Source organism: Adiantum capillus-veneris, chromosome 4 (genome assembly GCF_014529385.1).
Source record: "Adiantum capillus-veneris isolate H3 chromosome 4, ASM1452938v2, whole genome shotgun sequence".
Classification (NCBI taxonomy): Eukaryota; Viridiplantae; Streptophyta; class Polypodiopsida; order Polypodiales; family Pteridaceae; genus Adiantum; species Adiantum capillus-veneris.
The window spans coordinates 77,604,565-77,619,790 of NC_140934.1; positions in this window are offsets into that span (position 1 = coordinate 77,604,565).

A 15,226-nucleotide genomic window follows, 5' to 3' on the forward strand; every position below is an offset into this window, starting at 1 on the left:
ATAAGTTCCTTGCATATTCCACATCACTCAATATGGATTATCATCAAATATTATAGTGTTGCCCCCATCTAAATAATCAAATAGCTTCCATATGGTTGAAAGATTTTTGTGATAGGCTCTTTTGTAACCGATCATGAAATTTGAATTTTGGCAGCACCGGTTATCCATAATCATCTTTAATTTGTGACTTTGTGTAGGAAAACAGGTCTTGATTATGTGTTGAGCTTTTTGTAAACGATGGCAGCTCCAAATCCAAACCTCAAAGAACTCAATGCAAAATCTTAAGAAATACTCTGCATCTGGACGCACCGCATACACCTCATTGTTATCTTTTACAATGCACATGTACTTGTTCTAGGTTGGCCTTGATTGAAGCTCAAATGTTGCAAGAAGCAGACCCTCTAAATCCAAGATAAGCGTTCTTTTGTCCTGTTTGAAAGATGTTGGTAGATAATGAAACCATTGCTCTTGGTTTGAATGTGATATTTGATGTAATATGAAAGGGAGCTCCTCTATTTTGTGATAATCTAATAGCAAAACATTTTTTCTTAGAAGCCCTGAAATGATTAAAAAAAGAAAGTTAATATAGAGATCTTAAGTGTGTTGAACACCTTAGGGACATAGGATGCTAATTTGTGGTTACACTTAGTAAGTCCTATGCAAGAACACATGCCAAACTATACCCTATGGCCTTAGAGTCATAGGGTGTTGAGACCATAAAGTGAAATTCCCCCAAGGTTATAGAGCAAGATTTGACCTTATGAGCATGTAGATTGTCCTTGATGGCATAGTGAACTCAAATTTCAAAGCAAACAACTATAAAATCTTTTTAAAAAAAGATCATTTGGCACATGAAACTCAGAAGTTACTTATAGTATTGAAAGACAATTAAAAAACTATTAATCATTTACATCTTCATATATCATGAAACCCTAAGCACTCTAACAAAGTCTCTGAGTACATAAAGATCTTTGTAAATGACAAAATGTTACAAAACATTGCTCCATCATTTCTTGATATAGGGCTATTTGAGATCATACTGAATTTTTAGATGCTTTATATAATTCCTGGCTTCATGTACTTTGATCACGGGCTCCTTGTATCCCAATTTTTGGGCAAGCATGATTGCTTCTATACCTTTCAAGGCTGATAATGATTTGATATTCTTTAAGACCCTTACTTTTTCTCGATCACGTGCTGAAAGTTTCTTGTCTTGACTTCGAGTGGACATTCCACTAGTGCTAGATGTTGTAACTTTCTCATCGTGAAGAGGACGAGAAACTTCTGGTAGCCTTCCCGTGGAGTAGGTTTTTCCTAGAAAAATTAAATTTCTCTCCTCCCACTCTGCAACAACCTTGTGTATACGGTTATAAAGCTCATGACCTTGAGCAATGGGTGCTTGTCCATATAAATGAGACCCTGTAACTGTGTGAATGTCATTAACATGATTGAGAGCTTTGATATATGGTAGCAGCTCCCCAGGGAGGATATTATCCTCCTCATCATCAACATTAAATGATGGTGGAAAAATACAATTCAATGTAGGATTCACACATCCCTTTAATGGTTCATCATCTAAAAGAAGCAATCTTCTTGCATCAAGCCCAATTTTTGATGATGCAATAGCCAATGGTTTGAAAAATGCTTCTACTCCTGTATTATCTAAGCGAGTGATCCTTGATTCTACGCATGGTTGACATTGGCTTTGCCCCCATATCATAAATAATGGAAATTTTTCTTTAGCTTCCTTTTCTAAAATCTTGATGATGTCCACAACATGCATGTCATTAGCAGTTGACCATATCCCTACATTGAAATTGCTAAGTAGAGCCTTTAAAAACTCAATGCATCCTGGACGAAGAACAATATGCTCATGTCCAAACTTTAAGCTCTTCATTTTCTTGGACTTTTGCCAGCATCTCCTCAAGAAAAATCCACACAAGCTCACTATTTAGTCAGCATTGGTTTTTTGGTAGATGGAAGGTCTGACTCACCATGCACTTCGATTTCCAAATCTTGGGGTGCTAAAATATTTGTGTTGGATTCTCCTTCTAGCGTTGCACATGTTCTGGAACTTCCATTGCCTTCTACCTCCATTGTGGTGTCATGCAATCCAATTCCCAACTCTTGGGATACTAGAATATTTTCATTGGATTCTTCTTCTTGCCTTGCACATGTTTTGGAACTTTCACTGTCTTCTTCCATTGGATTACTCTTTAAATTTATCTCCAGTCATTGTAGCAGTTGACCTTCAAAGACTTGTGGATTCTTGTCATCTTCGTCAGAAACTCTTTGGTTGACATGGAGATTGATAGAATCTTTCTCAGTAGGGTCAATGGCATTAGCATCCTCTATACCAACAATCTCGAGTAAAACTTTGTCAGTCACAATATCTTGTTGAAGGACTGCAAGTTTAAACACCTAATTTTAGATTCCAAAGTATCTACATTTTGATAACTCTTTTTTGTCACACTCTTAGAAAAAAATAATCGCAAATAGCAAATTTACTAACTGACAACGCATCTACAATGAATTTATTTTTATGCTCCTTATTGTCTAGAGATTCCTAATCTTTATCTAGCTACATTAGTTCTTTGTCCATGATGGTGGCGCCTAGAAGTATACTTGGAGAAACATTTATGCCTTTAAGCTTGTTGGACGGGAGAGACTCACACACCCATGAAGTGTATGCAAACACTACCTAGATCAACATAATGTCAATCGAGGACACAGATGACACGATAGGCACACAGAGGAAATCTCTTTAGCTTGTCAGGCTGAGACCATCCTACACATACAACACTCTGGAAGGCCAACTAAACCACAATCAAGAACCTCAGTGCTCTCAACTACACCACCTAGCCACATACACACATACGGAAGGTAACTCACCTAATCATGCCAGATTCATACGAAACTTAAGGAACACCATCCCCTCACTAGGATACACATGTCCCTAAGCTTCTACACTCAAAACCCTCACTCTAAACCCGTCTGCGGAAAACGTGTAGGATGACAGAGTAGAATTTTAAAAGTGCCCGAAACTGAAATTTATGAGTGCCTATGCGTAGCTTATGTCGCCACGATTATATAGACTACTAGCACACAAAAAACAGACATCGTTTGATACATTTACGACCACAAATAGCTCGTAGATGCGTCGGCGTGTGCGCTTCATCTCGCGTGGAATTCTTGGCGTTGTCGTGTAGCTCTCCTCGAGCCTACAGCAATGGTGCAGTCGGATATCCAATGTGTTGAGCGAGCCGGGCGTAGCGAGAGGATGAAGCTCACGCTCACTCTCTTTCTCTCTCACACACAGTAGACGGCAGCGCTAAAGTTTTGATTATGATTAAAAGTCCTCCTTTACAAAATGACCTAGGTACCTTATATACTAAGGCTACCTTAAGTTTAACCAAAAATGGGGTTGAAAGGGTCAAATGGCTTTGTATTTACAATCTGGAAGTGCCATTGCACCCCAGCTTCTGAAACTAGAATAACTACTCATTACAAATGACGTTTATAGCCATAATCCGCAGCATTTCATAACTCGCAAAAGATAAGACTTTGGTACGAAACTTGAGTTATGTTGTGTTGTTGACCCAGCAGTCAACATTCCCCCCTTCCGCGTTCATGTCATCCCCGACATGACCTGATTGTCGATGGCGATGTGGTCTTTGCTGTCATTTTGTTGTTGTAAAGAAAGTAGAGACTATAGCCTTTGCAGTAGCTTGTCTTGTTCGTCCAATTCGATGTACATAGTCTTCACATGATTCAGGAAAATCATAATTGATGACGAACTTTGTCTTTCACATCCACACTCCGAGCTGCAGCATCTATTTCTGTCATTATAGGTCTACTGCCAGATCTAAATTCAAAAAGAACCCAATGTCGTTTAACTTGAATCTTATCATCATGGATAGAGAAAGCTCCATCCATCACTTGCTCCAGCAAATCTGTCAATTTGGATTATTTGTGATTCTCAGAAACAACTTCTACAATCTGTAGAATTGAGTGATTGGATTTCCGATCTTGTGAGCCAATGACAACTTTGTAAGGATTTTGTAGAAATTATATGGCTAAACCCTTAACTTCTTTAGGCCAAGTTGCACTCCAATGCAAAGTCTGTCTGTCAGGCCGCCTACCGAGCATTCGATGCGCATTATCAAGGACAAGATTTTGAGATCCTCTGATTACTTTTATGTCTGCTCTTCTTCATTGGGGACTTCTTTGTTCCTGTGCAATCATGTTGTTAGTGTTGTCTGCAGCTTTGTCATTGTAGGCCATTCTTCGACTCGCCATTGAGGAGAAGTATGCTATGATTAGAAATTGGTGCTCCAATTCATTTGTCAATTGATTTGAGTAGCATTTCCTTATTTTTTATGTAGAAGGAATATGTACAAGAGGATGGTGATAGGTGTCTTTAGATTAGGGTCTAAAACCTGGATGACCAAAGGGAAAAAAACCCGGTGAGAAAAAAAATGCCTTTGGTATACGCTTTTATTGGAGTTCAGCAGTTGAACGTGAAGTACATGTTCATGAAAGGTGAGTGCTTGGGGGAAACACGGAAAGAGTTCCTGATGCAAGTGCCAATTATGGGACACTCTATATGCATATGAGAAATTTGTCAACACAAGCATGCAATGTGAAAGAAGGAGATGATGGGTGTTTCGAGGAATAAATGTAGCACATGTGACATCAAAAGATGTCTCAATAGCTTCCACCTTTCCAAGAAGGGTTGTGGAAAGTTACTGTCTGTTTGCTCGTGGGTGGTAGTTTCTTGGAGGACTTTTCTAGCCCATTGATTAGAGCATTGTTAGCTCGTTGCTCTGGTCGTATTCCTCCTAGCTGAGTCTTTGCATCCTTATTAGGAGCCCTGTATGAGGATGCTTGTGGTGGCTATGTCTTCACCGAGGACTTTGGAATCCACTTTTGATGCACTTTATTCATGTAGCGATGACATTGATTCCCGGGTCGTTGATCTTCTTGAAGCTCTAAGTGTTCTACTGAGTCATAGAAATCGTCGTCTTCTTCATCTTTTGATTCTCCACATTTCTTTGTTTTCTCCTTATTTCGAGAGCTGGTTGATGTCTAGATCTCTTCGTTTTTGTGGATTACACTCACTGCAAAATAAGGAACGACATCATAGCCATTTTCATCACAAAACTTTGTTGTGGGAGCATCCTCCACGGCACACACGTCCAGAGTAGCCAAGACCTGTTCCCATCCAAAAGGCTCTAACTCTTCTTCATGAAATGGTTCTGGGATATAGTCCCTATCCTCTATAACCCGCTCTAGGATACATTCCTCACGTTTCAAGCTACCACATTGTGAAGCTCCACACATCCACAGTTCTTTAGGCTTACCTAACCAAGCTGGAAGTTCTGATCCTGCTACTATGGCGGAATCAAACTCCTCTACCGGTGTTCTCGTCACATCCCTATAGCTATGGTACCTCAAGTTTATCTTTATTATGGTTTCCATATGTCTCAGGTATATATGGTCATAACCCCAATCTTGGACCATTTTCAATTGTCGCACGAATGGTCTTCCCAGAATGATGTCATAGTTGTTCTTCTTGCCAAAGTCAAAAACAACAAAAGTGTGTTCATATTCAATTCCACAAGAAGTAACAAGTACTTTTTCAGCAGTCCTAGGGGCTTTTCCTTGTGTCCGTCTGCAAGCTGCAGGGTCATTCGTGTGGATATCAAGGCAGGTTTTTCCCATTTTTTCCAAACCTCTTTGGTTGCAATGGCCACACCAGCTCCACTGTCAAGGATTGCCATGCTTTTTACACCATTGAATTCCATAGGAAGGGTGGTGTTTCCATCTTCTCCCTCGTAATACTCACCTACCTAGTTTAATGGCACTGGCCTAGTATTTAGTTGAGGCATTTCAATCTCTTTGATGCCTTCCTCGATTTGAGTCATTGGGGTTTTTACACTAAATTTCTCTAGACATTTACCCACATTAGCCCACATGTTTGGTCTTATTCTGAGAAACTCCGCTAACATTATTGTACAGGTGACTGGGGTAGATAGAATATCTACTAGCCCCTTTGAATCGATGGCCTTGTTGGGAGACAGTCTCTGTGATGGGACTCCAACCACATCTGACTTGGTCTCGTACTCTCCCATGTAGGATGGTAGTGTTCTTAGCGAATGGGGTTGACTATCCATAGATTGTACAGATCCTTTTTCGCCCCAACACGATTACACGTCTAGATTCATTTGAGATCCTGTCTCAAATTCCTCTATTGTTGGTAGAAACACTCCTCGTTCATCACCAGTCTTGTCTACTCGTCTTCTTAGGTCATCGGCTTCATTGGACTCTCTGACTTGTTTCCACAATTCGTCAAGACCATCTATCTCTTTACAATCCTCAGGTATAGCTTGGTGAAATCCCTCGGAAGAGTTATCCGTGGTATTCAGTACTATCGTTGGTTCTAATGTTGGGTCTTTGAGGTTTGGTCTGTGCTTATGACTAGAATCTGGCTCTTTTAGTTCCTAGTTTGGTGGGATTACGTGTGTAGGCATGACACGGATCACATCCTCAGGTTTTGCAACTGGTGTTTCTAGTAAAGCTTGAGCTGTTTGAATCATTTTTTGGCACATTTCAAACATTTTCTTTTCTAGTTCCGCATAGGGATATGTCATCCACCTGTGTTCTTGGGTTTGGTTGTTTTTTAGCCTCACATCATAGGCTTTCAAGAGGGCATCTAATGTCTCATTAACCTTCTCTACCAACACAGATCCTTCTGAACTAGCACTTCTCGGTTTCTCATCCGTGGATGGTTCTTCTAGAGGTTTAAACATCTGTGTAAGAGAAGGTGCCTCCTTTTCCTCATGTTGTTTTATCTTCTCCTCGGCTTCGGTAAGCTTCTCAGCTAGGGATTTTTGCTCTCCTTCCCTGCGTGCTTTCATCCTAGTCTTTCTAGCTTTCCAACTATTTTGTTTGCTCTTGGTTTTATGACTTGGTGCATCTGTCTTTGGTCCATCATCTGCCTTTGGACTCATGTCACTTTCCATGTTCTTTGTCTCTGGATTCTCATCAGCTTTCTTTTGGGCTTGTGCTCTCGTAACCACTTGAACTAGTACGACATTTTCATTTTTTGAGCTACTAGGTAGCTGAACAATCCCTAATACATTTGTCGTGATTTTCCTGATTTGGTTTGGGTTTTTCGGGCAATCGGGGATCAAGTGAGTGATGCCACACTCAAGACAATAGGCATTTACTTCAATGATCTCCGTATGAGGACATTGTTTGACCAAGTGGTGGTCACGACTTTTGTGACAATCTGTCTCTGTTTGAGGAGATTCTTTTAGCATTTCCTCTTGGCTATAAGCAAGTTTTGACCTAGATAAGCCGCTATTTGCAATGAATTGCAATGTCCTTTCGTCCATTTCATACCTTCTTTCTTTCGACTGAAACCTAGGAGGTGGAGGTTGTACAGGCCTCACCACTCCATGTGTTTCTCTCACATTTTGTTGCTCCGAAGGGTAGTACTCACTTTGGTTGCTATACCACATTGTAGCTGGTACTGGCGTTGGTCTATTTGATGCTTCCATCATTGGCATGTATCTCATGTCTCTAGCACCTGACAGCGGAGGTTGTTGTCCTAAGACAAGTTGTGGCCTTAAAACTCCTACTTGTCCTAGCGCATTCCCCGTAATGTATCTAGGTGGAGTAGGTGCTTCTGGAACAGGTTGTACATACCTCTCCCTAGCATTTTCCATGCTATAATAGCACTCTTCCCCCGTATGGTTCATCCATTTTCTCTCAATTTCACACCACTTCGGCTCTCCTGAATCAGACCTTACAAGAGGAATCAACCGCTTGACCAAGTCGTCGATAAAATTTTCTTGATCAATAGGTGCCGTTGGCTTGGCAATGGACTCACTTATCTGTGAAACACTGTGCTGAGAGGATGTGTCATCTCCTTGACTCTTTAAGTCCTTTTCTTTGTATGCCTCACAGTTATCCACTAGATAAAGAGCTTCTTTGATCAACTCGTTTAGCGTCATCCTCCTTATCATATGCAGATCCTTCTAAAGGCCCGCATGTCTCATTCCCTGGATAAATATCAGTATCATTCGTGCTTGCATAGGTAATTCCTCTCTCGGATAGAGCTTAACATATCTCTTGAGCCGTAATGATGCTTTGCGTACTGATTCATTCTCTTTCTGCTTGAATCTATGGATTTACGAGACCGTGTTGTGAGCAATGCCTTTTGGCGAGAATTCTTCAATAAAATCCTCAAACATCTCATCTAGGGTCTCAAAATCCCATTTTTCCACCGCGTCGAACCATGTAGCTGCATCATCTTCTAGAGTCAATCCAAATCCCACAAACTGTGTCGCAAAATCTGAAACTTCCTCTGCTCTAATCACTCTTCTAAAATCCGTTACGTGATCTCTCGGATCTTTATCTCCGGAGTTGGGATGGTCTAACTCGTCGATTGTCTACAAGTCTAACCAGAGACTCTCCCAATCCTTCTTTCATTATCGCTCTTGAAGGGAATCCTGGTGGCTCTCTTCTTGGAATTCCTATAGTAATTCTCGCGTTTGGTGGAGGCATTTGTGGTCCTTCATTGACCAAATATCCACCTCTTTCTAGTACAGTCTATGGATTTGTGCTTTCTACAACTCTATATTCTCGTCCATACTTGTCGACAAGTATAGATCTCCATTGACAGTCAACTCCGTATGTGTAGACATATAAGAGCTTGTAATCCGTTATCTCTTCTAGGTATGGATCTGAGCACCTATAAAGATTGACCTCATTGTCGTCAATGTATCTATATAGTCCTTCACTCTCATGACCAATCATCCAAAATCTCTCAACAAGATGGATCTTTATCAATTGCAAGTTTGGAAGATCCATTGTGGGAGGATATTCCTCTATCGTCGGGATCTCCAAGCTTGTGTAAGCTGCGTTTGAATCTAGGGTAGACATGATTTCTGGGCTTAAGATCTTTTTCTTGGTTCAAGTAGACTTAGTCCACTGTGTTCAAGTGCTTTGGTTAGGGAAAAGTCGAAGCTATGTCCAAAACCGCAACCGTTTCGTCACAATTCTTGCAAATTGTCGCTTTCAGACACCCCTAACTTGCGGATGAATTTTGAGGCCTCAAACGACGTTTTTTTCAAAGTTGAACTAAATGGTTGCCATAGGCATACATTTTGTTCAAGTTTTGCTCAAGGATCTGTAGAGCCGCTCTCAGGCTACGTTTTGATATAAAAACTTTTCCGATTCGATACCGTTTTGTGAAAGTTATGGCCAAAACAGTGAAATGCAGTTTAGACTGATCAAAATGAGTCCAAATTCAATTTTAAAAGAAGATTTGAGATGTCTATGACACTGTGAACACTTCTGTATGGTCAAAATTACAGTTGGATCCTAAAACTGGCCTAGAGACATCCTACGCGTAGGATGTCTATATGCTCAGAATTTAACAAAATTTGGTCCAGAGACTCCCCTTAAGTCCAACAACACAATGGTATGCTCAGATGTTGATTTGGACCTAAAAATGGCCTTGAGACATCCTACGCGTAGGATCTCTTTTTTCTCTGAATGACTTGAAATTTTCACCCCACCTTCTCCTTGATGTGCTAAACTCACAGCTATTTTTACTTTTTGATTCTGACACCTATAGGCTGGTCAAATGATCAAGAATCTGTTCCAGAAGCCTGATGTCTGTTTTGATGAATTCCCAAGTCAAATCAACTCCAAATTGGACCAAAATTGACTAGGAGGCTTGCCTAAGGCTATACAACACCCTGCTATGTCCACAATTTGAATTTGGCCTCTAAATCATGCCTTAGACATCCTACGCGTAGGATGTCTAACTGCTCAGAATTGCCCCAAATTTGAACCACAGAGTCTTCTTAAGGTGCTGATCACTGTGGTATGCTCAGAATTTTGTTTAGAGTCCAAAATCACACAGAAGACATCCTATGCGTAGGATGTCTTTTTGGCCTGTTTGAACCCAGACTTGTCCCACAGCTTCCCCTTGATGTCAGTAACCCAGTGGTATGCTTAGATTTTGGTTTGGATTTCAAAAGTCCCAAATTCTAGCTATTCTTGCCTTTTTCAGTCAAAAGTGCTAAAGTCCGCTTTGAACCCAATTTTCTCACCCAAATGAGCTGCAAACTCTCACATGCACTCAAAACATCAAAACATCATGTATAACATGCACATGAAGTCACCCTATGGTTTGGTCTCAAAATTAGGCTTTGGACACAATTTGGGTAGTGTTGGGGTATAAAGCCCAATGTGGTCGCCCAGGTAAGTGGGCGGGCCGCCAGGTATGTACACATATTCTTTTGTAAAAACCTAATAAGAACTCACTATGCTCTACACATTACAGTAGAGAGATTTCACCATATCGTCATGCTCTTCTTCTCGCACTCTCTCTCGCGTCACACTTCCGCTCGTACTCCTTCAACTTGTATCAGAGCTCAGATCGAGGCTTGGGGCAGCATTTGCAGGTAGCCAGTCACCTGCTCGAATTGGAGTGAGATTCGACAGGCGAAGACACCGCCCCAAATCTTGTGGGTGCACCCAAAGGGCTCGGTGTTCTCAGAATTTCATTCTGAGGTCATCTCGGCCACCGTTCGGCTTCGACAAAGTTTTGCGGAGGCCATTTTCGACTACGTGGTCTCAGCCGGTGCAGATCCGCCGACTCTGCAAATTTGGGGTTTCGGCCTACGACTGCAGGTGCTGAGGATATCGGCACTCCCAGAGTGTTGATTTGTGGCTGTCTACACATTGAAGGATGGCTCACAGTTTTTGGAGGCGTGTCACATACGACACGGGCACATCTACACACAGACTGTAGGCGACATCCACTAGTTCATCAGGTAGCTTGTGTTTGCTGCTTGATATTCCAGATTTTATCCTGACATTTCAGGTACTTCCACATGGGATCTATTGTCAGAGATGATGTATGTCTGTTGAAGGTTTGCTGGCTGTGAGTCACGCAGCAAACAACCGCCGCAGCGGTTACAGCATATAGTGGGAAATTTGTGGATGTATGACTTTTTGGGAAGTCTATGTACTATCAGATTTACTGCAGCCTTTGTTGAGGGTCGAGTGAGGTTTTATTGAGATGGGGGATTCTCGAATGTTGAGATCCTTTCGGTGATACAGGTCTTGGAGCGATCCCTCGAGCACCCTTAGATAGGCAGCTAGGATGTATTGACTATGAGTTAGACAGTTGGGATTGCATCTTTGCTTTACTACCGTTGAGGCATTGTCACAGTCTATGCTTACAGGACAGTGACAGGACAGTGAGAGACAGTGCAGGTGCAGGACAGGTTTACCCGCAGCTTACAGTATCAGAGAGACAGTGTTTTTTGAGATGTTTTTTGGTCTGTTTTTTGAGTACACCAGAGCCATTTTACAAAGGAGACTCTGCCGAAATTTATGCAGAATCTGAAGCTTTCTTGGTTCATTTGACAGGTTGATATTGGTTCAGAGGTCAGTTTACAGGGGAAACTCTGCCGAATTTTTCCCAGGAAAGTAAACCACTGTGAAGCGTAGCTATGGCTGGATCACAGGACACTGCTCTTTACAATATCAAGAAGCTGGATGGAACCAATTTCCCATTGTGGAAGAAGCAAATTTGGCACGTGTTGGTACAAAAGAAGCAGATAAAACCTATAAAGCTCAAGGGGATAAAACCACAAGATATGGACGAAGATGAATGGATCGAAATGGATGAATTGGCACTTTCTACCATTATGCTGACTTTGGCAGGAAGCGTTTACTTCAATGTAGTAGATGAGACATCAGCTTATGAAGCATGGACAAAGCTGAGTGATCTTTATGAGAAGCAGAGTGCAGCTTCACAGGTATATTGGCTTAAGAAGCTTGTTGACTTGAAGATGAAAGAAGAGACACCTATGTCCAACCATCTGAATGAATTCAACACCATCTACAATCAGTTGTCATCTCAAGGTGTCAAGTTTGATGAACCTGTTAGAGCTATGTTCCTGTTGATCACATTGCCGAAAAGTTGGGACACTTTTTGCACAACTTTGAGTAATTCTGCACCTCTAGATGGTTTGAACATAGCAGGTGTATAAGGAAGTCTGATTACTGAAGAAACCAATAGAAAGACAATGGACAAAGGCAAAGGAACAGCCTTAGTTGTCAGGGGAAGGACCAAAGAAAAGTACAAAGGTGGAAAGAGGAATCAATCTCGTAGCAAGTCCCGTAGTGCCAAAGGCAAGAGTGACATAGAATGCTACCATTGTGGCAAGAAGGGTCACATGAAAAGAGACCGCTGAGAATGGAAAGCAGAAAAAGGCAAAGAGAAAGCTAAAGACCATGGTGAGAAGAACAAGTCCTCAGTGAAGATTCAAGAAATAAATGTGACAAACACTATTGCAGAGGATGACAGTCTAGTGTCAGGAGACATCTACTTCTTGAAGAATACAATGGACTCAGCTCTTCTTACAGCATCTGATGGAAATGCACTGAGTGACTGGATTATAGACTCAGGGGCATCACTTCATGTGTCTCCGAACAAGGAGTGGTTTACCTCTTATGTGACCTTAAAGATCATGTTCGGCTAGGCAATTGGCAGACATATGAGATCTTAGGTGTTGGAGATGTTCAATTGAAGTTTCAGAATGGCTCTTCTTTCACGCTGAAGAATGTGAGACATGTTCCTACAATTACAAAGATCTTGATCAGCACAGGTTTACTTGATGATGCTGTCTACGTCACCACTTTTGGACAAAACATGTGGAAGATATCCAAGGGTTCGATGATAGTAGCACATGGAGTAAATTCTAGAGGACTTTACATGATTTATGTATCAAATGTCTCTAAAAATGTAATCAATGTAACCAAGCAGCCGAACGTTTCTTTGTGGCATAGCTGGTTAGGACATATGTCCAAGAAGGGAATGGAAATCTTGTCTCGTTCTGGTTATTTGTGTGGCTTTTCATTTAATGATTTTTAATTTTGTGAACATTGTCTATATGGTAAGCAAACACAGCAGCCACATAATCATAGAAGCAGTAGAAGAGATACACAGTTGGCACTTGTTCATAGTGATTTGTGTGTACCTATGCCTAACCTATCTCTAGGGGGAGCTTCTTACTTTATGACATTTATAGATGATTACTCGAGGAAAGTATGGTTTTACTTTCTCAAGCACAAGGATGAAGCGTTTAGTGTTTTCAAAACGTTTGTGACACTTGTGGAGAATCAGAGTGGCAAGAAGCTTAAATGCTTACGCACTGACAATGGTGGAGAGTATGTTTCAAAGGACTTTCAGGACTTTTGTGAGTCAAAAGGTATAAAATGTGAACTTATTGCTCCTTACAATCCTCCTCAAAATGGTGTTGCTGAGAGGATGAATCGGACCATACAAGAGAAGGTCAGAAGTATGTTGTCTAATGCACAACTGCCAAATGGGTTTTGGGCTGAAGCTGTATCAACAGTTGTTCATCTTATAAATAGATCTCCTAGCAAGGTTTTGCAAAAGGATTCAGTGCCAGAGATGGTATGGTCAGGCAAAATGCCCTCATACAAGAATCTCAGAGTCTTTGGCTCCAACAGTGACTCTTTAACACTAGATTAGTTGGTGTACTGCACTCCTTGACTGAAAAATGCCCAAACCCCAAAAATTACTTTGCGAAGAGCACATGTTTGGATGGTCTGTGATCCCATTAAGGAGCTCAAAGGTAGAACGTGCATTTCATACCGTTTAGCTTTTTCAAAAATTTCCTTCTCTAGGGAAGCAGCATGCTGATACTTGACCAAGCCGGCAATTAAAAACTCTGATGGTTGATGTGTTACCCCACATACTCCATCAATTACTTTACCAAACTGGGCAGCACTCCAACCACTAGATGTAAGACTTTTGTGTGTTGTATCTATGATGCAAACACCAACACGAATTTTAGAGCTATTCTCACTGCAGATTAACTCAATGTCTTCCAAATTCTTTCCAACACACTTGATTGTCCATGGTAAAATGAATTGCAAACTAGAAGTGCCATTCTTTTCTGCAATGATCCACTACACATATCCCCTAGTGATCGCAGGAATTGGCTCTTTCTCCTTTCCTTTTTGTAGTAGGATATTTAGCCATTGCGTATAACTCGTGAAGAGAGATTTGTAAATCTCATCTATAATATTATAATGAGCTTACATTTATCCCATGAATTAACTGCTATTGCTGATGGATATATCTCTTTAAATGCCATCAACATTTGAGGCTCAAAAACCCTGGTCTTCTTTAAGACCGTTGCACGTGCAGTGAGGTCGAGCATGCCCGCTTGATGTGGTTGCTTCACTAAGCAGATCTTCTCATCTGTCAACTCATGTTGTAGTATCTTGACATCATTATCTTCTAAACCATTTAGGCATCTAAAGGTTGTTATTCTTGGTTGTCGCCCATGAGCAGTTCATGTCTGATGCTTCTCTAAGATGTTTATCCCCTGATCATAGATTTCATCATCGTACATGACCATGTGTGCTTCTTTGTTGGAAAATGATTTATGGTTGAACATGATGTTTGCCACATTTACAAAGGCCTTCAAAATAAAGAAAAGAAAATTAACTTTATTTTAAGACATATTTATAACAAAAACAAGCATAGGGAAGTGGAACTTACATCCCAACCTGCTCGACTCGGATGACCGAGAGGAACACCTGCCTTGGGTTCTGTTGGTTTAGAATATGCAAGCCATTCACTATGGCCATGCTTCAAGACCTCCACATAAGGCTGGTGTTTCATTTCTATTATTCTCTCCAGGTTCTCCATTTTGGAAATTCAAACAGCAACCTCTTTCGGAGCGTCTACTTGTAAAGGCATTTTTGTAATTGGGTTATACGGCATCAAGTCTGCTGCACTGGAGACTGGCCTAGAGTGCCCTGCAAATTGCTTCAAGAGATATTTCACATACACATCTAACAATGGTCTGCATTTATAGCCATCTGGTGCAAGGTTGCATTGCTCAACTGGGATCAATTGGGTAAATTGTACACCAAATTTAAAATAGTGTGAAATTCTGACGTTTCCATCTAGCCCACTCTTAGAAGTTTTGGCAACTTCTTTATCAAGATCTTTTTCTTTGGGCTGTATAATAGACTCTAACACAGCTAAGGATGCTGAGTCCACGACCACTGCCACTGAGGGAGTTCCAACTGTTAGGGTTGCAAGTCCACTAGAATCTCTTGCTTCTTGAGTCTGTAAGGATATAACTGAAAG